Source organism: Cydia pomonella, chromosome 2 (genome assembly GCF_033807575.1).
Source record: "Cydia pomonella isolate Wapato2018A chromosome 2, ilCydPomo1, whole genome shotgun sequence".
Lineage (NCBI taxonomy): Eukaryota > Metazoa > Arthropoda > Insecta > Lepidoptera > Tortricidae > Cydia > Cydia pomonella.
Window position 1 is genome coordinate 25,607,953 of NC_084704.1, and position 27,778 is coordinate 25,635,730.

The 27,778-nt window shown below is 34.8% G+C and overlaps 2 protein-coding genes across 3 annotated transcripts in view; one reads left to right on the forward strand and one right to left on the reverse strand.

The window, feature by feature from the left end:
• LOC133534740 (juvenile hormone acid O-methyltransferase-like) overlaps window positions 1-27,778 on the forward strand; it is an 85,626-nt gene that overhangs the window by 42,947 nt on the left and 14,901 nt on the right. The window contains exon 1 of one of the 2 annotated variants that reach the window (XM_061873997.1): window positions 25,285-25,636. The exons of the other annotated variant lie outside the window; for it this stretch is intronic. The gene's annotated coding sequence lies outside the window, so the exon portion shown is untranslated. Of the gene's footprint in view, window positions 1-25,284; window positions 25,637-27,778 lie in introns of those variants that run through there. 2 annotated transcript variants of the gene reach the window in all.
• Window positions 1-27,778, reverse strand: part of LOC133534730 (protein retinal degeneration B) — a 228,934-nt gene that overhangs the window by 4,552 nt on the left and 196,604 nt on the right. The window lies entirely within an intron of this gene.

Sequence of the window (27,778 nt, forward strand, 5' to 3'; positions counted from 1 at the left end):
CAATGAGATGATCGTCTCACTGGTTTGTTTCGTAATACAAAGAGGAATGGCCGACCGAAGATGACTAATCATAAAGTTCTTTAACACTGGACACCGTTAGAAAACCTGCGTGTTATTTTGATTTCCCAATCCAGTATAGATGCGAAACCACTTCAGGTAAGGTATTCAAACGCCACATAGGTACCATGCTTGTGTCGATGTAATGTGTACATACATTTCTAATTCACATTACATTAAACTCTCGCGTTTGCTACACATTATTTAATGTCCTTAACGGGACTAACGCGATTAAATTCCATTATTTTACCTTTTATCCGACGGTTCAGCCAGGTTGCACTAGCTGTGGTCTTTGGTGTGTGGTGGAACACTTTCGTGATTTTTTTTAAATTTATACAGCATCAACTTAATGGGTACATTATTAGTCCTGAAATCGTGTTTGTCCAAAAGCTTTCCTTAATTAAGATATTTCCTAGAGCCACGGAAGTTTGCCATTCAACATTCAATAAATATATGTATACAATTACACCACTACAGCATATTCATCTGAAAATATACCAACACATTATTATAATAATTTGAAATTAGCATGAAGTTTGGTTCCTCGACGCCGGCGCAGGCGTCCCTGTCCCGCGCGGCGCTTGAACTCGCCCGGCGGGGTGACATTGAGGACGTGACTACGTGCTCTCGTTTTAAATGACGTTTTGACACTTGCGAACTGCGATAACTTATTGCATTTTCAGTATGTTGCAATAAGGCTAAAACTAGAAGCTCGATGAGGGGTTTAGTATCTACCAACTCGCCAAAAAACTGATAGTGATTTGAAAAGTACGTCTAAATTTTTTTTTAGGTTGGATGTCTTCATATGATAACGTAGGTAGATTAAGTGTTAGGCAGGTATTATGCTTAAGTGTCCTGTTTTTATAAACTTATTAAGGAGAACGACGCAATTACTCGTATCTTTCAATAAATTCAGAAGAAATTTTTGTAGTAAGATAGGACAATGCATGCAATTTGCCGCGGTCGACAAAAATTATCGTAGCAGTAGGTAACCAAGATTAATACAACACCAAAGTTGCACTAGAAGGCCTAGAAGCTCCCTTTTTAAAGTTCCGTAGTCAACTAGGAACCACCTGTCTGTCGGTCCGCCTGTCCGTCCGCGGCTTAGCTTCGTAATCATTAGTGCTAGAAAGCTGCAATCGGCATAGATATATAAATTAATCATGCCGACTAAATGGTAACAAATATAGAAAAAAAATGGGGAAGAGTGGGGCACAGTTAGTTGAGCTGTTATTGCGCTATTTTCACTTCAAATTCTCTTTAGAAGTAAAAATGGGGTTCAAAAAAGTGAAGTAATATTCACTGTTATCCACACATGGGTCACCGTATTCACCATTGGTACAATTAAACGATAGGGTAAAAGCTTTTACATTGTTTAAGCCTTTATCCGTTAAAATGTGCTATGTATTTCTGTGATCTCGGAAACGGCTCAAGCGTGTGCTGCTGCCAATATTGAACGAGTGCCTTCTAGTAATCGTCTAATCACTATTGACCTCATCAGTGATGAAGATATTCGCTCAGCCATAAATCGCTTACGGCCCAAACATACTCAGGGGCCAGATGGAATACCCCAGTTTATTGTCAAAGATTGTCGTGAAGCGTTCATCCTGCCATTAAAATATATATTTAACTTGTCATTACTAAATAAAACTTACCCGTCGGCATGGAAAACAAGTAAAGTACTGCCTATTCATAAATCAGGACCCAAGTCTGACATCCATAACTATAGGCCGATCGCAGTACTTTCAATATTCGGAAAGGTATTTGAGTCAATTATATACACAAAAATATACAAACAGTTAAACGGATGGTTTTGCGACGAACAACACGGGTTCCTGCCAAATCGTTCAACAACATCGAACTTGCTAAATATTGTGACCTTAATAGCCAAGAACCTAGACCAGAAGAAGCAAGTAGATGTTGCGTACTTCGATTTCCAGAAGGCCTTCGACAGAGTTGATAGCGATATCTTACTCAAGAAGCTGTGTATGGCTGGTTTTTCTATTGATCTGCTCCAATTTGTGGCCAGCTATCTCTCAAACAGGCAACAGTTCGTGCAATATGAGAACTCACGGTCAGCACAATTCCTGGTGAGGTCAGGTATAGGGCAGGGCAGCAACCTCGGCCCTTTGCTGTTTCTTGTCCTCATTAATGACCTGCCAGCAGTAGTCACTTGTTCGACTTGTTTGCTGTTCGCCGACGATTTAAAGCTGGCAATACCTATTGATACCCCTCACAATTCCATCCAATTTCAATCGGATATCGACTCTGTACATGTCTGGGCCCAAAAGAATAGTCTCACCCTCAATGAGGATAAGTGCTCAGTGATGTCGTACACACGTGCTCGAGAGCCTATCACACATCTTAAATATACCCTTAACGCTAAATCCTTGAAATATGTAAATGAAGTAAAAGACCTTGGCACATGGTTTGACGCTCGACTTACATTTAACCCACATATTGCCAAGCTCTGCAATGAAGCTAGAAAGTGTTTAGGATTTGTCATTCGTCAAGCCAAATTGTTTACCAACCAGCACGCTATTAGCGTCTTATATAATGCATATGTGCGCAGCAAGTTGGAAACGAATTCCGCCATTTGGAATCCCCATGAACACCAATATACGCTCCAATTGGAAAAAGTACAAAAGTCATTTGTGCGCTTTTTGTACCACAAAATGTATGGACGCTACCCGTACCTCTACCCAACTCTCTTCGTCCTCGGAATGGTAGACTACACGTCCCTCGAGTTTCGAAGGCATATGTATTTAGTAAAATACTTTTTAAAACTGATCCGAGGACTAACAATTAATCCGGAACTACTTGCCCTAGTCCCATTGAGGGTCCCGCGTACGAGTGGCATGCAGTTGCGCGCGAGGCAACGCGGCCTGTTAGCCGTCCCGCCGGCGCGCACGCGCGCTCTTTCCTCCTCCCCCCTGCACCTAGCTCTGACGCTTATAAACAATATTCTAAACAGCGACAGCTCCCTGGATGTTTTTTTTACCCCTGAATCAAAACTTTTGGTAGCATCAAGCCATTACCTGGAGATACTAGTCACAAAAAGTTCTATTACCTTCTAATATAATTACCTATTACCTTCCAACACAAAATAAACATAGCTATACTTTAAGCCTTTATAAACTAAATTATATTTCAAATTGTTAAAATTAAATATGTAACAAACTACCTAAAAAAAAAAAAGAAATGTATTGTATATTGCTATTATAAGTTAAGAAGTAAATATACCTAAATGTAATCTGAGTGTTAGCATGTAAGGTTTATCTGTTAGTGCTAATATTAAATAAATAAATAATAATAATAAATAATAACAGTTAAGCAACTTCTGCAGCTGAGTACGCTACTTTGTTTGCTTGAAATTAACTTATATTATTTCTGTTTTTTTTTTGACGACCGGTCTGGCCAAGTCTGTAATAACCATGCCTATGAAGCCAATGGTTCCGCGTTCAAATCCCGGTAAGGGCATTTATTTGTGTGATGAGCCTATCCATATATTTGTTTCTGAGTCATAGGTATTTGCTATTGGTATTTATCTGAGTTATAGGTAGGTGCTTCGAATTTGACAGCCAATCGAGATGGCACCTTACAGCTCCAAAAGTTGACGTTTCACAATTCAGTGACCAGTACAGCGCCATCTGTTTCGGATGTCAAACTAAGGGACACGTTTTTTTCTTAGACTTTCCTCTCTATTACAATCAATTCTCTATGTAGGTAGGTACGTATTTATCATTATTTATAAAATATAACATAACATAGGTACACAAATGTCTCTGTTTGACCCAATGGTTGACTAGTAGAGAATGCCTTTTGGCATTAAGTTCGCCATTTGTACATTTTTCTTTATTTGTGCAATAAAGTTTGAATAATATATAAATAATATAGTTACTGTGGGACGTGGGGCCTAGTCAATTTAGTGCAATTATATCCTCTTTTTATATTTAAGAACTGTGCTCTTGTCGATGGAGCAATGTCCAACTCGTCCGGTCCTCTGCCAACTCCTTAACCTTGTGATATGACACGACCTGAACCTTTTCTTTTATTTGGTTCAAATAATTTTTCATCGATCTTCCTTTTCCTCTCTTTCCTTCTATTTTTAACCGACTTCAAGATTTCAAAAGAAGGAGGTTATCAATTCGGTTGTATGTTTTTTTTTTTTTAATGTTTGTTACTTCATAACTCCGTTTTTTTTCTGAACCGCTTTTGAAAATTATTTTTTTGTTTGAATTTATATATATACAGATTGGTTCTGTTTTTGTCAAAACTCAGTTCTGATGATGGGATCCATGAGAAATCGAGGGTACTCTTCAAATGTGAAAGGCATACATATAGTGATTTTGTATTTTCTGTAACAAATCAAGCATTTAAATTTTAAAAAGTGACATTTGATGAAGTGGAACTGCTGATGATGATCAGAATGGAACTCTTCAACGACGCATAGTACACGTTTTGATTTGTGCTCTTCGCTGTGTTTGTTAAGCAGATTCAAGACACATTTTTGTCAAGCTTGAGTTCTGATGATGGTTTCTATGAGGAATTGAGGGTACTTTTCAACTCTTTTAAGCATACTTATAGTAAGTAAGTGAGTAAAGATTCGTTATTGTGCACCATACAGTTAAAAATAGACAGGAAATGAAAAAACACTTAAAAGCTAGGTAACAACAGACGGTCTTATCGCTAAAAAGCGATCTCTTCCAGACAACCTTTGGGTAGCAGGAAACTATGAGCTTACAACATTGGACGTGTATCGTGCAGTGGGTGGATATAGCCATTTTTATTATTATCAAACTTTGCTAAAGAAAACGCAGATTTGTATATTTTTCCATAATGATGTCAAAAAATTATCTGAACATCGCAATTACAAACTTGATCAAAATCTAAATGTAAACAAAACAGTTCCACATATAAGATATAAATGACACGCAATTTTCGAAAAATTCAAACGTGATGTTGCTAACCCGCGATTTTTTAAATTTGCCGCTTGTTTCTACTGACAAGTTTTGCTTGACGCTGTCTTTTTAATTTCATTGTATAAAATCCAAAATTTTATTTGGGTTCATTAAGAGTAACATTCACTTGTAATGTTACCATTTTAAATGAGTTTAAAATTCGTTTTAAACAAACTAAATTGAAATCATTTATTATTTTATATACATCTATCATACAAGTTTCCAAACGATTTGATAGATACTTACAGGTAAACCTACTGCAAGGATCAAGTATGTTCATGAAGGTGCGTGCATTAAACGCGATGCACTTGCATATAGCATATGGATGCACCGACTTAAAAAAAAATTCACCGGTTTTCGGGTGTCCTTGAATTTCAAGTTTAGATTACGTCGTGCATTGCCCAAACCTGTAGCACTGCACTCAATGTTGGTACCTATAGGTATGAATAAGTGCATTGGAACCCGACTTACATCTTTCGGTTTATGCACGTACTTATCTTTATTTATATGTAGGTAGGTGCGTGTATCAGATTAAACGAGAAATGTTATTTTAGAACTAAACTCGGCGGTAATTTTACCTTTGTTAACTTACGGAAACCAAGGTTTTATTTTTATTTTATTATGGGGTAATTCCATTAACCTGCCAATTCCGTAATTTAAAAAAAAAACCTTAAATTAAGTTGAAAACTTTACTTGTTGCCATATTTATCTGACCTCCCGTTGCCGTTTACTCCAACTCATAACATATCTCAACAAGTCATAACATATAATATAATTTTTATTACTGCTATTTTTCGGAATTACTCCATATTATTTTCTAAAGCCAATGATATTTATGAACACTACTTTCAAATGTCGTTAGTGTATATCTGCAAATAATTAAACTGTTTACAATATAATTCTGTAATTAATTTTTATATAAAAAAAACGACTTGTGACTTTCAACTCGTTTAAGTCAAGTCAAATACGAAAATTAATATGAGATTATTTTTTGAATTACGTCCAAAACCTATCGAATAACTAACCCAAATACTCATTACTCGTAATTAAATTTGAAGTTACTTACATGTAATTATAAATCTGTCATTTGAATTCTTTGTAAAAACTAAAACACTATTGTAATGACATAACTAGGAAATTTCAATGAAATTCCAAAAAGGTATTGTAATTTTAGCCCATAGCTATTCTATTTTACCTCTCTAAATAGGTTAGGTACTACAGAACAGCTTCATTCCTGACACACTGAAAACTTTTCACATTTATACTTAGTACCCAAATGTGAAAAGACAATCAAACTAATGCCAATAACGTTATTGGCATGACATTGTTTTAGAAAGTAAAATTATTATGATACTTACTGTTGTTCGGTTATACGTATAATAAATTAGACATAAAACAAGTCAGCGATCACATAACCCTGCGTCACAGCCGACCGGCGACAATACAAATAACATTAGGCTAGGTCAAGACTCCTAACTCGACCCAGTAGATACCGACAACGCAAAAAACGATCACAATAAAGCCAAAACTCCGCACGACGTAGGGCAATGCACTTTTTGGTGTCGGTCAAAGAAGATCGCCGAATGCGTCTGGTCCCAATCTCTGTGAGCTGCATTACAATTTTTATATGCTCAAGCAGTCCAATTTGAAACTTACCGTGACAGTAATACGACGTATTTTCGTTGCTGATGCATATTAGAAGATACTTTTTGGATTTAAGTAAATGTGTACCTGCATAAACGCCGAAATGCGAATTACTCGCATAGATGGTTTTTTAACGATTTGCAAATATTTGACGCAATGGATACTTAACAATTCAAAAGATTAAAACATCTCGGAAGACACGTGCTGGTTTTGAAAAAACAATGAAGCAAACCAACATGTGACTCGGTATAGCTCAACCTTAGTGACACAGGTCAAGATTGTGTTTGGCATTGGCGTCTCATACAATTGCCTCGCGACGGATCGCGCACAATTGATTTGAAATTCAGTGTGAATTGGGCAGACAGCCAATTAAGCCGAAAAATCGGCCAAGAACATGTCGGGCCATGCTCAGTGTAGGGTTCCGTAATTACTATTCTGTGAGAATAGGCTATATGGGGCTTATTACTCTTATTAGTAGGTATCATGTACATTAAATGCATATGGCGCTACTTTCGCGACACTTTGCACATCTTTTAAGTGTGTCCCCCACATATGTCGACATTTCCCATAGGCAAAGTCCGATATAAAAAAGCTTTGTTTGCGCAATAAGAGCGGAAAAATCGCCGTTCGGCTCGGCCAACGTGAATTCGCGGGAATACGGTGTTTTGCCAAAAATTTTTTCATCATGTCCATACGTGTGGGGTATCTGTGGATAGGTCTTCAAAACTTATATTGAGGTTTCTAATATATTTTTTTTCTAAACTGAATAGTTTGTGCGCGAGACACTTACAAAGTGGTAAAATGTGCCCCCCCCCCCCCCCCCCCCGTAACTTCAAAAATAAGAGAATGATAAACCTAAAAAAAATATATAATGTACATTACCATGCAAACTTCCACCGAAAATTGGTTTGAATGAGATCTAGTAAGTAGTTTTTTTTTAATACTTCATAAGATTTAAAAAAAAAATTTTTTTTCATCAAACCCATACGTGTGGGGTATTTATGGATAGGTCTTCAAAAATGATATTGAGGTTTTAAATATCATTTTTTTCTAAACTGAATTGTTTGCGCGAGAGACACTTCCAAAGTGGTAAAATGTGTGTGTGTGTCCCTGTAACTTGTAAAATAACAGAATGATAAAACTAAAAATAATATGTGATATACATTACCATGCAAACTTCCACCGAAAATTGGTTTAAACGAGATCAAATAGTTTTTTTTAATACGTCATAAATGGTACGGAACCCTTCATGGGCGAGTCCGACTCGCACTAGGCCGCTTTTTTATGGTAAGGGCAGTCAAATATCAGAATGGAAATTGTTTAAGTATAACAAATCCATTTATAACCAAATTTCAGTCGCTTATCGAAAAAAATCCTACATGGAAATTAAAAGGCTCTAGTGCAGTAACGTATCACTTTCTGCATACTTTTTAGAACAACAATGACCCTCTTTCAGAGCGTGAGAAATGAAAATGCATTTTTTCTTTCTTCTTTCATAGTACGTTTGGCTGACCGCTGAGCGTTATTCCCTATATCTTAAAACGGCTGATCGCATGAAAAAAACGTTTGAACATAACTTGTCGCAAATTCTATGCTCAACAATTCTTACCTACCTCTAGATGTAAACAACATTGGAGCTGTAGAAGCCTTGATATCCGCGAAAAATCGATTTATATATCATTCGACCTGGAATAACTTCCGACGCGCACAAGAGTTTCTGTGACTTAAGAGAACCCTTAATGTGCCTGTACGGCTACCACCAGTTTTGACATTGACACATTGACATAGACATCTCGCTTGCACTACTAAGTGAGTACGAGCAAGATGCATAGAAAGAAAGTTACATAAACGTGAGCGAATATGTCAATATCAAAACTGGTGCTAGCGATACTGAGCCAAGTTGTATTTGTGAGAATAAAACTGGCATCATTGTCAATCATTGAAATTCTAAATAGTCTAAATCAAATGCACAACTCGCACAAGACAACAATCAGTACCCCTAGTGTAAATATTTTCGACAGCGAAACGTTACGTACGCGTTTGCGTTAAGTGTCATTTTGTATGAGATTTTTGACTTTCCAAAACGTCCCGCTTGGCGCGCTGTTCAAAAACCGATACAAAATGAGACTTAACGCAAACGCGTACGTTACGTTTCGCTATCGACTAAATTTACACTAGGGGCACTGTACCTTAGTAGTAATAGTTCACCCCGAACTGAAAACTCACGGTTCGCCAAAAAGATAGATCAATTGTATGTACTTAGTCGGCAAAGGATCGAAAACCGCGTGCGATTTATTGCAAGGTCTGTGCAGACCTTAACTGATAGATTTAAGCAAAATTTAGGTCACCATAGGAATTGAAACAAACTGTATATGTGGTTAGCTGTAATCTTTCTTGTCATATGTCTAATACATTATGTTTATTTTATTTTATTTTTATCTTGCCAATTATTTTAAAATCGTATATTACGATATTACGATGTTTTCCATTTCATCACGCTTGCACAGTAGGGGTGTGATCAAGGTATAAATATGGCCTACCATTCTAGACAGCTCAATCAATCGTCGGACTTCGGACCGTCAACATCTGAGGATACCTCGTAGAGAGGCGAAACACGTGTCGAATTTGTACTTTCGGTGGTGGGTTGTTATATTTATTTGCGTATTTATTTTTGCGGTGGGAGGGTGGGAACATTAATTGCATGTAAAAATACGCAAATAAGTATTACGAGTTAGCACTGATTGACTAGCACCAAAGATAATTAATTGAAATAGAGAGGTAATCTCTAAGAAAAAAAACAGATATCCAAAACAGATGGCGCTGTACTGCGCCATATGTTTTGCGGTCACTGAATTGTCAAACGTCAACGGCGCGATCTCGTTTATTTGTCAAATTCGAAGCACGAAATTGTCTTAGATTTTACACATCTTACTCAATCAATATACCTTTGCTAGCACGTTATCTTGTCGCGGATTAGCAAGGTAATATTTTTTTTTTTTTTTTTTTTTATTCATTATTGGGAAACAAACAGCGAAAAATAATACATATGTTTAAACAAATATAGAATACACACAAGCCATAACAGTTTCCACTTATAGAATAATAACATTCTTTGCTGCTCAAACCAGACTTATACAATTTGGTTTCACTTCTATGAAATTGTAAAGTAGGTTTAGGTAAGATTATTAAACTTTAACAACAGAAAAGAAAGACATAATACCTTGCTTATACTAAATTTACATGCAGCTCATTATCTTAGAGAATACAAATCATTATCATTCATCATCATTTTATGTTTTAATTCATTTTCGTGATACGTGCGCGGCGTGAAAAAGCGAGTACGTAACATTAAATATTGTTTTAATGTATTAAATATATGTACATTCAAAAATTTGGAAAAATATGGCGTATTTTTAAACATGACAAAAAATGTAATACTGTTAGAAATTTATCTTAAAGTTATTTTTTCAACAAGTTAGGCAATTATTATGTAACACATTTTTCTCAAACTTTTGTCTTTATTGTAAATCTAAACAAAATGTTCAAATATCTTGCATAGGCATAAAAGTTTGAATAAAATACTAATACTAGAATAAATAGAATACTTTAAAAAAAATACATTTGAGAAAATATTCAATGTGACGTATACGTATGTGTGTATACGTATTTTCAGTGTTGAATAAAAAGTACAAATAATAAAGATACAGTTCTGCAAGTATAGACTTTTCTAATGCAAGTACCTTCTTTTATACTATTAGTTTAGATTTATTAAATATTAATACTTTTTTAAATATCGGGGAAATAAGAAATATCTACTTTTTCTACCTTTTTAGGGTTCCGTAGCCAAATGGCAAAAAACGGAACCCTTATAGATTCGTCATGTCCGTCTGTCTGTCCGATTATGTCACAGCCACTTTTTTCCGAAACTATAAGAGCTATACTGTTCAAACTTAGTAAGTGGATGTATTCTATGAACCGCATTAAGATTTTCATACAAAAATAGATAAAAAAAACAATAAATTTTGGGGGTTCCCCATACTTAGAACTGAAACTCAAAAAATCTTTTTTCATCAAAACCATACGTGTGGGGTATCTATGGATAGGTCTTCAAAAATGATATTGAGGTTTCTAATATCATTTTTTTCTAAAATGAATAGTTTGCGCGAGAGACACTTCCAAAGTGGTAAAAAGTGGGCCCCCCCCCCCCCCCCCGTAACTTCTAAAATAACACAATGAAAAATCTAAAAAAATATATATGATATACATTGCCATGCAAACTTCCACCGAAAATTGGTTTGAACGAGATCTAGTAAGTAGTTTTTTTTTAATACGTTATAAAATTAAAAAAAAAAATCATCAAACCCATACGTGTGGGGTATCTATGGATAGGTCTTCTAAAATGATATTTAGGTTTCTAATATAATTTTTTTCTAAATTGAATAGTTTGCGCGAGAGACACTTCCAAAGTAAAAAAATGTGTGTCCCCCCCCCCCCCCCCCTCCCGTAACTTCTAAAATAACAGAATGAAAAATCTAAAAAAAAATATATGATATACATTACCATGCAAACTTCCACCGAAAATTGGTTTGAACGAGATCTAGTAAGTAGTTTTTTTAATAAGTCATAAAATAAAAATGTTTTTTTTTCATCAAACCCATACGTGTGGGGTATCTATGGATAGGTCTTCAAAAATGATATTGAGGTTTCTAATAAAAAAAAATTCTAAACTGAATAGTTTGCGCGAGAGACACTTCCAAAGTGGTAAAATGTGTGTCCAAAGTGGTAAAATGTAGAACGAGATCTAGTAAGTAGTTTTTTTAATACGTCATAAATGGTACGAAACCCTTCATGGGCGAGTCCGACTCGCACTTGGCCGCTTTTTGTTAATAACTTTGATATTTTTGTGTGCTAATAAACGATTCAAATATTTTTTTCTAGACATTACGAATCTAACAAGGTATCACACGTATTTTTAAGAATAGTTTCTCTATTTTTAACCGTTTTCAGTTTGTCGAGTAGACTAAATATTGATTATCCAATTTTAGGTATTTTTTAAACATAAATAAAAATCAGCCATGTGAATTTAAGATAGTACATTGTGCAACGAAGGGGGTAAGTGTAATTTTGGATACGAGGGTGGTAATTCTCGACAGCCGGAGGCTGCAGGGAATTAAAGACCAGAGTTTGCAATATTCTTACCTCCGGAGTTACACACAATGTTTTTCATCACGCTTGGGAAGAAAAAAATAAATTTTAAGCGAAATAAATCTTAAATACGGTGACATACCAAACATTCGTCCGCCATTTTGTAATTTCTTGGCAGATGAGGTATCGAAGGCACAGACCTATTCGGCATTCAGCCACGATCGAAGATTATGTAAAAATTTAATATTTTAAACGGCTGTTATCAAATTAAATAATTTTAAACATAAACAAAAATATTAAGTTATAAACGTCAGTATTTTAAAAGTATTTGTTCTACTTGGTTTGTATGAATAAGTGACATAATAATAATAATAAACTATTACTCCCTAGGGAGCTATAGCTTTTTTTCACAATCCATAACTCCCGCGGGAACAAAATAGGCCTTTGTCCTTCAGCACACCTGCATGAAATAAGATCTTTTTCGAGCAAGTGTGATGAAAAAGTATTTTTTTACCTACCTTTAGCACCTTGTACCGCACAAATTGCCATCGGGCCAATATAGCAATTATGCAGACATTAAAAGTACAACTAGGGAACAAAAGTTGTATAAATGTTGTAGTTGGATAGATGGCAGCACCATCTCTCTCGCTATACCGTCATTCCAGGATAGAAATCGTATAGGAGGTGCAAGCACAGATTGCTCGCCCTTAGAGTTGGTCAAAGGCGCCTAGCCTTTCAAAGATAGCATACACCAGAGAATTTCGGATGAGTACCGCTGTGGCCGTGTGGTCTAGTTGTGTGGTTAGCCGCGTTAGCTGAAGACGTGGGTTCGATTCCCGCCTCGGCCACCGGTGGACTTGGTAACTTTTTCTTATAATATAATATCTATTTCAGTTTATAATTAAAATTACGTACTGACACTACATTATGCCATACATTTAATTCATGAGAAAATAAGTTGGGGAAAGTGGGGAGGGTTGACCACCCCTTTTGATTTTAGACAAAATTTTCTTAATTATTTGCACTATTGAAAAACTTTATAGCCTATACGATTCAGAATTTATCTATACATTAATAGTTTGAATCAAAACAGAATCGTGCAATAACTTAGATCATTATTTAATCAAATGCCACACAGGTCTGGCAGCTCTGGGATCTACTAGGTCGATTTGTTTACAATTTTTTTTTTCTTTATTATATTGTCACCTAACTATGTAACGGACAGCAGTCTTATTGGCTGAATATTTTTTTAAAACAAAAATAAAGTTTCGGAATCATTGTTTCTATGGTTTCGTTATCTGTCATTTAAATCAATAATTTCGCTATTGCATATTACTTTTTCAAAATGAAGCATCAAAATAACAAGCACCTGCTAATAGGTTATTCACAATTTACTAATTTTACGAGTCTCATATTTAAAAAGATATAGTAAAACACTTTCTTCAAGGAAGAGCTAGACAAACTAGTCTAGTAGAATAATAAGACGTTATGAAGAAACGGGTGAGATTAGTTTTATGAAAATTCCAGGGAGAAATTGAGGACAACCATGGTACCTCGAAATAGTTAACGTCTTCGTTAACGTCCGTCAGAGTAGCAGCGGATAAATTAAAAATATCAAAGTCGTTTCTCGCGAGAATGAAAAAAGAACGAACTAGGTTTTTTTTTTTTCTTTCGGTTGGAAGGTATTGAGAATAAGTTAAAGGAACGCGTTCGACGGTCTGGACATCGAAAGAATATGTCCGAAAGCAGATTAGGTGAGTCAATCGATCCGTTAAGGATTTTAAATAAAACCACTTGGTCCCTAACATCGCGACGAACTTGAAGGGGTTCTAGACGGTTGTGGTCAAAAGTTTTGAATTTGTATTTCATAAACTTGATAAATTTATTTTGGATCCTTTCAATTGAGTTAATGTGAATAGCAAAATGAGGAGACCATACCGTAGAAGCATATTCCAAGTGGGATCTAACGAAGGCGTTGTATAAAAGAATGAAAGTGTTTGGATTTTTAAAATCCTTACTTTGTCGAAATATAAATCCGAGCATTTTGTATGCTTTCTGAACAATTTTATTTACATGGGTAGTTAATTGCAACTCATTGTCGATGTATACGCCGAGATCTTTAACCTCATCTACTCTATGAAGATGTACGTTATTAATAGAATAATTATGAATTATAGGATTACGTTTTCTTGAGAATGAGATGGAATAACATTTAGCAATATTCAGCGACAGTTTGTTATGTTGGCAGTAAGTACTTAGTCTATCAAGGTCCTGTTGCAGATTGATACAGTCATTGTTTGATGAGATAGCGCTAAATATCTTCATATCGTCGGCATACAAAAGAACTCTGGAGTGATGGAAACACTTGATTACGTCATTAATAAACACATTGAATAACAATGGGCCTAGATGGGATCCTTGAGGGACGCCTGAGGGGATAGGAATAAAGCTGGAAATATGACCTTTGACCGCTACCGCCTGGGTTCTATTGCGTAGATATGACGTGAGCCATCTCAAGAGATTACCATGGACTCCCAATGATTGTAGTTTGTTTATGAGGATAGAATGGGAAATTTTGTCAAATGCTTTGGAAAAGTCTGTATATATAGCATCTACCTGAAAACCTTTATTCATTGCAACAAGAGAATAATCTAGTAACTCTAAAAGATTCGATTCTGTGGACCTCCTGTTAACAAATCCATGTTGTTGTGGAATTAGCAGTGGCCTTATTACACTATAAAGGATATCATAAATAATTTTTTCGAATAGTTTTGGAATAACAGATAGTTTTGAGATTCCGCGGTAATTTTTAATGTTATCTTTTTTCCCATTCTTGAAAATCGGAATAACAATTGAGCGTTTCCAAGATGCCGGCATCGTTCCAGTGCTCAAGGAAAGATTAAATAAATAGCTAATCGGTGAGGCTAGTGTTGCACGGCATCTTTGAAGGAATACTGGGTGGATTTCATCCGGTCCACTTCCCTTAGACACTACTAATGATTTTAAATAATTTTCTACCACTGTCGGAGTAATTTTGATATGGCTTATATTATTACTAATAGGCAAATATGTATTTATATTGTCCGTATATAATGGGTTTATTTCAGTTACACCGGCATCTTCAACGAACACCGATTGAAAGAAAGTATTAAATAAGTTTGATATTTGTTGACCATTATGACCTACGTGGTTGTCCAAATAAAGTGTGTTGGGTAAACCATTGCTACTCATTTTCGATTTTAAAAATGACCAAAATGATTTTGAATTATAGCGTATATTTTTTTCTGTTCTAGAGATATATAAATTGTAGCAAGAAACTTCTAGTTTTTTTATTGTTGATCTTAAGGCTGAGAAAGTATTATAATCTGTTGGTCTCTCGTAGATTTTCCACTTTCTATGAATTTTTGCCTTTCTTTTAATGAGTTTAATTAAGGGTCGGGAATACCAAATGGGATATTTTTTTTCGTTTGAGTTAAACATTTTAGTTGGTATACATTTGTCTATTATTGTATTTAATATTATATAAAATATGTCCACGGCTTTTTCAATGTCACCTAATGAAAGTTGTCCTTCCCAGTCTACTTTTTCCAATTCAGCATTGACTATGTCGTAGTCAGCTGCGAAAAAACGGCGAATAATGCGAGAGGCGGGTTTCAAGTTTTGGTCAATCGATCTTAACTCGATATTTATACAAAATACCGGATGATGACCATCTATAGGCACTAAAGGCTCAACCGAAAATAATTTACAACTATTATTTGACAAAACTAAATCCAATTGCCTATTATTCTTGTTAGGAATATTATTAAATTGTTGCCATCCTGTAAAACTCATAAACGCAGACAGCTGTGTTGTCATCGGATTGTAATTAGGATTTTCCATCTTAAAACTATGTTGATCATCAGCGAGAGGCACCCAGAGAGCATATGTGGATCAAACTACTTCTAGATGTATAAAGGACCCCTTCCCGCAGTGAACGTGTTAAGGAACTTTGATTTGCAATAAATAATTCTTAACAGATTCTAATTAAATATAATTAGGAAAAATACCAAATCCCACCAAAAACTTTTTTTATGTAAAATGTTGCCAAGACGAGACCATATGGCTCGCACTATCAAAAAGTTATCAGCTCTCGTCTAGAGCCAAGCTTCTAACTCTACACGCCCTAACTCTACAAACTCTACATATTTTGACTAACGTGTAGAGTTTGTAGAGTTAGAAGCTTGCCTCTACATGAGATTTGATAATTTTTTGGCTGTGCGAACCTTATGGTTTCGTCTTGGCAACATTTTACTTGAAAATGTTTTTGGTTGGATTTTGTTTATCTGATACAACCCAAACCCAAGTTATGAGGGTTCGAAAAAACGATGAAACGATTCGAGAAAAGGTGAATAGTGCCCTTGCGCTTCGCTTGGCTCGTCTTGGCGTGCTCCCAGATCTGTATTATGCCATCCTGGTCACTGAAAATCTTAAAATTTTGTTAACCAAAACAATGTTCCGATGGGGTCGAAAATGTTCTAAATAAATAAACGGATTATATTGATATCTGCGGATGTACCTTTGTTTTTAGGGTCGTAGTCACCTAGAAACCCTTATAGTTTCGCAGTTTCCGTCTATCCGTCCGTCCGCGGCTTTGCTCCGTGGTCGTTAGTGAAAGCTGCAATTTGGCCTGAATATACACCATGTTTTTTTTTAGTTAATATTTTCGGAAATAATCGCTTCTAAAGATAAAAAAATTGTCCCCCTAAGTATAACTTTTGAACCATGGCTCCAAAAAATATGAAAAAAAAAATCGTTAAACTAAAGCTTAATAAATACTTTAATGAAAACATACTACAAACATGTACAACATGTTACAACACACAACAACAATGTTACAACATATAAAACATGTTTACTATGTAAAAATGATCGATCCAGCTGTTTTTGAGTAATTGCAAAAAGTCTTCTCTTCTTAGTAAGAAGTACAAAGCGCTGCGAAGAGTACTCCCTGTCCCTTAGTGCCTTATGCTTGTAATGTAGGTACCGTTTGACCTATTCTGACATCAGAATGGTAACTACGAAACCCTACACTGAGCATGGCGTGACATGCTCTTGGAAGATTTTTTTTTACTCAACTTCGTTTTTCATTAATTATATTTTACTTGTAATACTATTCCTTCAAACGGGGACAAAATATCCCACGATTTACTGATTCAGACATATTGCATGTACAGTCAGCATCAAAAGTAGCGGATCAAATAACGCTTCATAAGTATCTACCATTCTGTAATAGCTTAACAAAAAGTGATGTCTTTAATATAGAACAACTAAGACTGTAAAAGATATATTTTTGAACGCGAATTTTAGAAAATTAACTACATTTGGAAAAGTTATACGGAATATCAGATACTTTTGGCGCGTTGTTTCATCCGCTACTTTTGATGCTGACTGTACAATAGAGACTTGAATGCGAACAAAACTAAAACTGACAATTATGATGTTTATAACGCATGCAAGTTCTATAAGTAATAGTAGATATGCAAATTTGGAAAATGTATTCAAATAACGAAGTTATTTTGAGTCAATACTATACTAATACGCCTACTGAATACGACATTAGTCACATCACATTCTAAAATAGTGGAAAAGATGGTATCATATCTGGACATGAAAAGCATATGGTCGTATAAGAAGTTAAGCCCAAAATGACTTTTTAATGTATATTTACTAAATTTTTGTTTCTAATTCTAAGACACCAACTCTTATGTTTCTATCTTTGTTCATTGTCGAGATAAATTCATGCATAAAGTCCGATATGATGAATTTCCGAAAATGTTGTAAGGCATGTGGCATTATTTTTATTAATACCGTTATGACATAAATTACGAATACCTAACAGGGACGCATTATAACATAAAGCGTTATGCTTTGAAGTGATATTTTTCGCCGCCAATCTTCGCGTTGGGTGTGTTAACAGATACGTCCTTATGCTGCCAAAGTTTTTAGCGAAATATATATGTGTTTCATAACATATGCCATTATGCTAGTAATTTGTTGTATTTTTCTAGCAATGCATATTATCGCATTCAATTGTGAGACATTATTGCTGTAATATTGACAACATAATAGTTAGAATTATATGCGTATCAAATTATAAAACCTTATGTCTTCAACTTGTTCGTAATTCTTAGTTCAAATTTTGGTCGCTTCCGATGATAGTTCGGATATTTCCTAATAACACCGAGATTGTCGTGCATTGCAGAACCACCCAATTGTAAGTGAGGAGCAAACATTTTTTTTTCTCGCTTTGTCACGACTGCTATTATGCATGTGCGGCCGGCCAGAATTAAAAGTAAGGTACCTACTGTATTAACAAAACAAAATCTCATTACGCGGGTCAGTTAGTTGTGAAAAAATACAATCACAAGTGATAATAAATTGTGTTTAGTTGTTTTATTGTATGGCGTTATGGAGGATAACTGTAAGGTAAGTTATTTAAATCATGTGGATTTTGTAATAGTTACATGTAAATTTGTGGTTTGCAACGCTACACACATATATACTGAATTTGCCTTTTCGGTCCGAGATACCTATGTATGTGGAAAAATAATAAGTAAAATTACAAATCTTCTTCTTTAACACACCTACCTATAGGTAAGTAACAGATATTTTTAAATAATGCTTAGCTATCCATTGTTTATACGGGTTTGTAACCACAGCAAAGTAAATGTAACCCTATTTACCCGATTCAAATAAATAGTAGTGATTATGTCGTTAGTCAAAAGCAATTAAATACATCTATTCTTTTACATAACTACACATGGAGATAATATTGAAAACAAGGATGACCCAACTCTTTCATAATAAGTAATAATTACATCGACGTGTAAGGTACAAATAATCTGCATCTGAAGATAATAAATTACGAATAAAAAATTGTGAATACATCGAAATGGAAAAGGAATGCATCCAAAATAGCAAGATTGAAAGGATCTCCATGTCGTTCTGCTCTTGCCAAAAAGATGCCTGATGTTGAGGGCCGTAAACTAAAAGACCCTTGTTCATGCAAAGCACAATGTTATTTAAAAATGTAGAATAATCAAAGATTGTAAATATTTAAGGAGTTTTGGAAGAAATGTCAAAGTTGGGATCAGCGTCGGCAATTTATTGTAGGTAATGTGAAGAAAAGTAAAAAGCGATTGATGAAAACCGACGGTGACTTAGAGATGGACAGAAGAAAATTCTCATACACTTACAGTCTTACAATTGGAGGTTTAAGTTAAAAGGTCTGCAAGGTTATGTATTTGAACACACTTTCAATAGGAGAAAAAATCGTTAAAATAAGCATTGAAAAACAACTGGCAGGAGGATTGACAATTGGAGATCAAAGGGGCAGCTTGTTCCAGGAAACAAATCACCTGAACTGATGATTCTAAATGTAATGGATCATATACAATCCTACCGATTTTATGAAAGTCACTATTCGCGTCAAAAAAGTGAGAAAAAATATTTAGGCCCAGACTTAAAAATTTCAACCATGTACGCTCATTATAAAATACTAATGAAAGAAGAGAATACACCTCAAAAAGTGATTGCAAAAGAATGTATATACAGAAATATATTCAATACTAAATTTAACCTAAGCTTTAAATTACCATCCCTAGACACCGCTGGAAAGCTACCTTGCGTGACACACCGACTCGCAAAGTCAGGAAAACTCACACACGTCATGGGTCGCAAGATCTATAACCACCTCCCGGGTGAAATCATCGCTACACATACTCGTAGCATAGCAATATTTAAAACAAAACTTAAAAAATGGCTGATATAGCAGGCGTTCTACGATCATAAAGAATTATTCACTAGCAATAGTTCCTAGTCTTAAACTAAAATAAGTATATTTACAATTGTATTTAAAATATTGAGATGTAATTATTATTACCAATAAAATAATATGAATATGACACGTGATGATTATGATGAATATCAAAACAATTTAAAGAACGCAAAAGATGAAACCGAAAAAAAGGAAATAGAAGAAAAGTGTAGATAATTAGCATTCTTATTAATTTTTTTTTGACTTAAATAAGTTTTAATAGCATTTCCAACCTTTTGCTTGAAATACTTTATTTCCCACTACTAAGAATATACTAACATCTGACTATATGCATTTTAAAAATAATAACACCATAACGCGATATTTCAATATACAATCAGACTTGAGCAATAAAAATTGCTAGCATTAAGTCGGATGTGAACATAACGTACGTGTCAACTACGGTAAATTAGATTATTTCAGGCATAAAGTTGTATTCGTGTGATAAATTTAAATAAATATGATTAAAAAATTTATTTAACGAGAAGTGTATGCAAAACGTAATTAAATAAAACGTATAATAGCTTACCTTCGATGACAGAAAAAAACAGACTTATCGCATGTAAATTGAGTAAATTATTGGCAAAATCATTATTGGTTTTTATTTTTGCTCTCCTGGAAACCTTGATATTACTAGATCCGACCATATGCTTTTCAAGTCCAGATATCATATCATAATTGCTTTCGTTTTTAATTGCATCTTCTTTTCACACAAAATGGTGAGTTTTCTAAGACAATTTCCCTGTAATTTGTGTGGTTACGGTTTCCTTTCAGTTTAAAAAAAAATACCTGTAAGTAGGTTTTTTTTTTTAATTCAAGCTATTCAAAGGACTGTTTACGTGGGCAAGGCTCACACAAACTGTACTTTTTAATATTTTTCAACACACTTGCTCAAAACGGCGTTTTTATTCCACCGATTTTTGGCTCATAATCCTAGATATTAAACACGCGTGCTTTTTCAGTATATTATAACACTTGTGCTTTTTAGGGTTCCGTAGTCAACTAGGAACCCTTATAGTTTCGCCATGTCCGTCTGTCTGTCTGTCTGTCTCCGAGGCTTTGCTCCGTGGTCGTTAGTGCTAGAAAGCTGAAAATTGGCATGGATATATAAATCAATAAAGCCGACAAAGTCGTACAATAAAATCTAAAAATTTAATTTTTTTTAGGGTACCTCCCGTACACGTAAAGTGGGGGTGAAATTTTTTTTTTTGCTTCAACCCTACAGTGTGGGATATCGTTGGAAAGGTCTTTCAAAACTAATAGGGGTCTTCAACAAACATTTCTTGATAAAGTGAATATATTCGGAGATAATTGCTCCGAAAGAAAAAAAAAATGTGCCCCCCCCCCCTCTAACTTTTGAACCATAGGTCCAAAAAATATGAAAAAAAATCTTGGAAGTAGAGCTTAAGAAAGACATTAAATGAAAACTATAGCGGATATGATCAGTTTAGCTGTTTTTGAGTTATCGCAAAAAGTGTCCTCTTCATAGTAAAAAGACGTACACCCACAGTTCATCCCTTGGTTAACAATCTACCATACTTTAAGCTCCAGTTTAGCTTATTGTGACGGAAGAGTAACTACGGAACCCTACTCTGAGCATGGCCCGACATGCTCTTGGCCGGTTTTTCATTATATTATCCGACTGAGTTAAGAAGTAACTGATTACTAATAATATGCATGGAAACGGAGCCTTCTTAATTTGGACGAGTAAGTAATCCATTTTTTTTAACCTACTAAATAGGTTTCAAATGTTAGTTCAAAGAGGTTTTATCACACCAAACATAAAATTTATAGATTAAATTATCTCGTTGATGACATTAATGAATAAACATAACATTTTATCGATTGGATCTCCATCCGTCGAATAGAAATACGAAAATATTAGCTTTTTTACATTTTTTTAATTGGCTGTTTGTCGATTTCGTTCGCGCCTTTGCCTTGCGCGCGCATTGGAATGAGTGCGTAGAAAAAAAAACGTATTTGTCATAAAATTGAAATGGTTTTGCATGTTTTTAGTTAATATATTAACGAAAATGTTATTTTCAAGCATTGAAAATAAAGAACACATAAAATTGACGCTGCCAGTAATACTAATAGAGGCAAGAGCCGAGAACGATAGCCTTTTACCATCAAAATCGGGTGAAAAATTATTGGCGGCATATGAAACTTTTATTCAATGGAAAATCAGCAAAAACCCCCAGTCTTTCTTGGAAAACGTGTTGGTAGCTTACTTCAATGAAATGGCGAATAAGTGCACGCTTTGGTGCAATTATTCGATGTTAAAACTGTAAGTCACCATTTTGAAGTTGTACTTTTACTGTTTTGACAAAAAATATATATATTTTTTTTTCCTCGCAAGTGTGTTGAAAAACGTCGTATGAAACGCGTGTGCATTGGTCATTACTCATTACCCACATCGGCTTTCTTATTGCGCGCTCGCTTACAGCTTGCGCGCACAATATCGCCTCGTGTGTAATGACCAACTTAGCACACTTGTATCATAATGTACTATTTCCTGGACCTAACTTTGCGTAAAGAAAAATACGTTATTTAAAGAGTTCCGGAAAATTAGTCATATGGTTTTCGTATACGTTTATTATTTATTTGTGCTATTCTGTCCTTGAAACAAATAAAACATTTTAAAAATGCCGAAAAAGCACTTTTCAACAAATTACATTTTCAGTTCCATAGAAAAATCAACTCGAGAGCTTGAAAAATTTAACAGCTGGAGACGCCTTGTCAGTAATTTTGTGTACAAAACAGTCTACCGATTTTTGCGATAGAAGGGCACGTCAAATGTATGTCAGATGAATGTCGGGTCAGACAATACATATGACCATTGCCCGAGGTTTTCGATAGAGGGGTAAGCTCTTAAAGGCGGCTCCAGTTGTTAAATCCTCCAAGATTCGAAAGCATTTAAGTAATTTTTTAACATGAAACATGTTTCTGTGTTGTAGTTTAATGAAATAACCTGTAGGTAAAAATGTATTTAAAATTCATGTACTAGGTAATACTGATGTACTAGGTAAAATTCATGTACTAGGTAATGCTGAGACACATGGATTGCAGTACAACCCAAAGAAAAGTCAGGTGCTAATGTTTAAGGCTGGAAGTTACACGCCGAGCTCTGTACCCCCGGTTGTGCTGCATGGAACCACACTCTCTCTTGTGGATAAAGTGAAATATCTAGGTCATATTATAACGCAAGACCTTAATGATGACCTAGATATAGAGCGGGAGCGCAGGGCATTGGCCGTAAGGTCTAACATGCTCGCCCGCAGGTTTGCTCGATGCTCAAGAGAAGTAAAAATTGTGCTTTTTAAAGCTTTCAATCAATCATTTTACTCGAGCAGCCTGTGGGTGAAGTATTCGAAAAAAGCCTTAAATGCCCTGCGCGTGCAATATAATAATGCACTCAGAATGTTGTTGGGGTTGCCCACATGGTGTAGTGCATCGCGCATGTTCGCCGAGGCCCATACAGACGATTTTCACGCGATTATACGAAAGCGAATCGTCTCGATGATGGGCAGGCTTAGGGGCAGTACCAACAGCATTCTGGAAGTAATTGCAGAGAGGGTTGAGAATCCTATACTGGCGCATTGGATTCGCCAAGTTATAGGATTTTTGAAATTTAGAAAATAGGTTAGGTATTTTAGTTGTAATATTATAATAAGTACAAAATTAACATTAGTTCCTAAGTTATACTAACAAATATGGATGGTTGTAAAATCCGAAATAAATATTTTCAATTTCAATTTCAATTTCAATACACAAAACACAATAAATAATTTAAATATTATGTTTAAAGAAATTTTCCCATTTGGATTTGGATTTGGGTGTAATTTTGTTTTGAAGTATAAGCAAGACCTCACATATTTTTTTGAGCTGGGATAGTTCAGCTATCAAATACTTAAGTAATATCTATCAGTAATCTGTCCGACATCTTGATTTTCACAAAAGGAGCGTTAGTGATGTTGAGTTGTTAGTTCGTCATTGGATTTTAATACTTTTCGGAGGCGATTTTTCATTGTAAGTTGTAGTTTCAGTTCATTGGAAATCCGGACACCTAAAGCAGCTATTCAAATACGATTCATTGAAGTGGTTTTTAATTGAATTGTATTTGAAGATGCTACTCGACTTTTACGCCATTGTTTTCACGTATGTTTGATTCCGTGTGTTACGAAATTATTTAATAAAAAGAGTACCAACATAATTCATGCTTTCATTACAAGTGTAAACTAAACCCAACATAGGTTTCAGTGTGTTACGTTGTTCCGTGCGTTACGTGGGTTATTTTGAGTTATGATTTCCCGTGTGTTACGGTACAATTTTTGTATGCCTTGCCCACGTGGGAAAATGAAGTTCAAATGCAATACTAATTTTATTGTTCTCTGGCGTTGACCTACCCTCTTAGATTTTCTTCACCACACTTGCTCGAAAAAAATCTTATTTCATGCAAGTGTACTGAAGGACAAAGGCCTATTGTTATTGATTGTGAAAAAAAAGCTATAGCTCTATAGGGAGTTATAGCTTTTTTTATTTTGTTTTGTTTCTAATTTAAACTAATTAACTACTTTTACTTTTATTTTTAAAATATTAACGTTTATAATTTAGCATTTTTGTTCATGTTTAAAATTATTTCATTTGATTAATTTAATAGCTGTTTGAAATATTATTACACAATTTTCAATTGTGGCTGAACGTCGGATAGGTCTGTGCCTTAGATGCCTAACCTGTCACAGAATGACAATTTGGCGGACGAATGTTTGAAATGTCACCGTATTTAAAACTTATTTCACTTAAAAAACATTGTGTAACTCCGGGGGTAAAAATATTGTTACTCGAGCCTTAAACATATAGACTCTCGTACAGTATTTCACTTACCCCCCTCGTTGCACAATCAAAGGGAGTGTTTTAAACGAGAGATCACGACCAAAGGGAGTGTTTTAAACGACACGAGTTGCGAATTACTTTTTCGCACGTGTATTTTACAACGTTGCACGTATAGTGTAAGTAAAGATATGTTAAATGTAGGCTATAAAGAGACATCATCATTTCGGTGTTGTCTTCTAATGCAGGTATGTTAAAGGCACCAATCATGGGACATTTAAGAGATAGAGTATGTTTAATATTTCACCGACATCTGTACAATTTCTACGGCTTTATGCTTTAAAAGTTGAATGTCCAATTCGTCTTTTATGTTTGCTATGTATTTAATGAAAGCTGCTGCAATTGGTTTCAATATTATTAACCAAATAAAACTATGTTTTTTTTTTGCTTCAGTCATAGGATATATACGGTGCCATTAATTTTCAAACTAACAAATATCAATGAAAAATTGAACTTAAGCAACTATTTAACTCTTGTTTATGGTAAAATGTTGCCAGCGATTAAAAACTGATGATAAATACTTGTTTTACAGGATTTGTCTATACCATCCCATTACTGGTGCCTGTTCCATTATAGCGGTGTTTACTATAGGCATTAGGAAACGAAATTTGCCTACGATGTAAGATCATTGACTTTACATGATAAGATTCCAGTTCTGTTTACGTAACGTGACCTGTCAAATAGCTCAGTATTGTGCAACGTGCAACGTGTTATTGTACCAAGATAAAAAAAAGCGTATGAACGTAAAAAGTAATGTTCTTGCGACCTTCTGGCTTAGAAAGAAATATTGTTCGTTTTAGCTTCAGGAGACCACGTTATCCACGTTGGCTCGTTGGCGCCATTGTGACGCGATGAAACGAAGATGAAGGTCATCGATTTACTATTTTGCTAACAAAAGAACGAAGACACAAACGAGTACGATGTAGATCGAAGACTGATAATTATATGACATGTGACAATGAAGCTCAGCAAAATTTCCTAGCTACAAATGGAGGAAAATTATTGTTACACCAGGAGCTACATATTAGCCACTCAGATACTAGTTAACATGAAATAGGCGCAGGATCTACCATATTCTAAGGTAACAATATTTTTAAAGGCCAAGAACACCACACAGAGACCCTGTATAGCAGACCCTTACAATATAACACAGTTATTTTTTGGTTAATCATGTAACTTATGTTTCGTGATATGATTTGTTGTAGAAGTTTTGATCTGTTATTTTTCTTGTAAGTACCTATAATGTTTTTGACTTTTAATTTGACATTCTCATTCATCTTTTTTTTCGTTTTTTTCTTTATTATTTGTAGCTATATGAGAAATTATCAACCTCCTTATTTGTATTAGTGGACCCATGAAAAAACAAGAAATCGTTGTCCTCCGAAGGTTCTATAATCCATGCCTTCGAAGAGTACGAGTGTGCGTTTACTAAAAAAAATCATAAAAAAGTGAGATGATTAATTGAAGCAGCTCCTATACTAACAACATGTGCTGTACCAATAGATACAGATAACAACAAAAAAAATTAACATATTGTTACCGATGAGGAAACTGTTTAACAAAAGGTACGTTTTAGTACAGATCTACTTGGCTTTGTACTAAAACGTGAAAATAGACCCAGGCTTGAACAGTCTCTGAATCTGGTTACAAGAAATTTAATGTTTTAATAAAGATTTCTGTCTTATTTTTTATTCTTATTCTATTTTGCAATAGCTCTGTGTGTCATAGATAAAATGGACTAGCCGAGTAGTTACAAATTATAAATCTCGAGACAAGTGCATATTTATACCGATACCTTTTTATTTATAAAGGATGTTTTTTCTACCAAATTACTGAAACGAAATGGCATTGTGTTTTTTAATACGTACGTATTTTTTTCATAAGTATTCATTATCAACGGAGCCACGCCGTTTTGTCGCCTAAATAGTGTTTAGTTGTAATTTTATAAAATGTATATGTATGTTAGTCTGTAAGGTATTTGTAATATGGGCCTTGTTGCCTGAATCAAATTTTAAATAAATAAATGAATTATGTTCAAATATGCCTTGAAGTGTATTTATATTTTCGTTGAAGAAATAACACTTTTGAATACGCCTGTGCTTCCCATGAGATTGAAATGTTTCTAAATAAACCTGCTGTATGTTATATCCCAGAAACTTCCAAATTGCGAAGGTACTCGTAAATGTGACTGTAACCGTAAAAGGGGTGTAATAAAAATATTAGGGATACGTTCATATTCGGTATCATGTTCTGATCAGTAGTTACTATGTAAATGCACGCAGCACCATGCACTATGTATAGTGGATTCAGCTTTCATTATCTTTGTCTTCCTCTTCGCTCTGTCTCAAAAATCTGCCTTACATGCTTTGCACTCTTGCACCCATACCCTTTTGCACCACAATAAAGTACCCTTTATATTGCACACTTCAATAAAAGAAAACAATATAAATCACGATCCTAATTTAAAAGTACATGTAAACAATGGGCGATCTTATCGCATTTCTTCTTTCAGTTATTGATAACCAAATATATTTTTTATGTACATACTTAGGGTAATCTGTTCAACAGTAAACTAGTAGCTCTGTAAGCTATAGACCTCGCAAACAATCATGGCACCGCCATTTTGAAAAAAAAAATTAATCGACAATAAAATCCATATACTTAGGTACATAATTATCAAACCTGCTCACAAGATTTCACGAGTATCGTTCGGACAGCCATATGAAACATACGAAGGGGCATAGGAAAGCATTTTGCCCTAGCTAAATTGGAGACGCTTTCCTCGCGCCTTAAGTTAGCAAAAGCTAGGGAATATCTAGGGAACAAATATCAGATAATCTGTCGCATTATTGCAAAACCTTGCTCGACATGTACCTATCACAGCAGCGCGAATGTGACTTGGTGACATTGTTCCTGGGATATGCTCTAGATATCTGTCAACGTGTCGAGTAATATAAAGTGGAGTTCAATAGAAAAGACAAATAATGTAAACAAACCGATTCACCTTAATTTCTTAGTAATCTCGTACTTTATGTCTACAACCATGATTTTATCAACAGTTACTAAAACCTATACTTTTTATTTATATCAAGTTAAAATACTTATATACAGGGTGTTTATTTAATCACCTGCAATAATCATGGGACCAATCACGAAATCGCGAATTTTACACTCTGTATTAATTATTAATATTTCAATGAAAACAACCATATACAACTTTTAG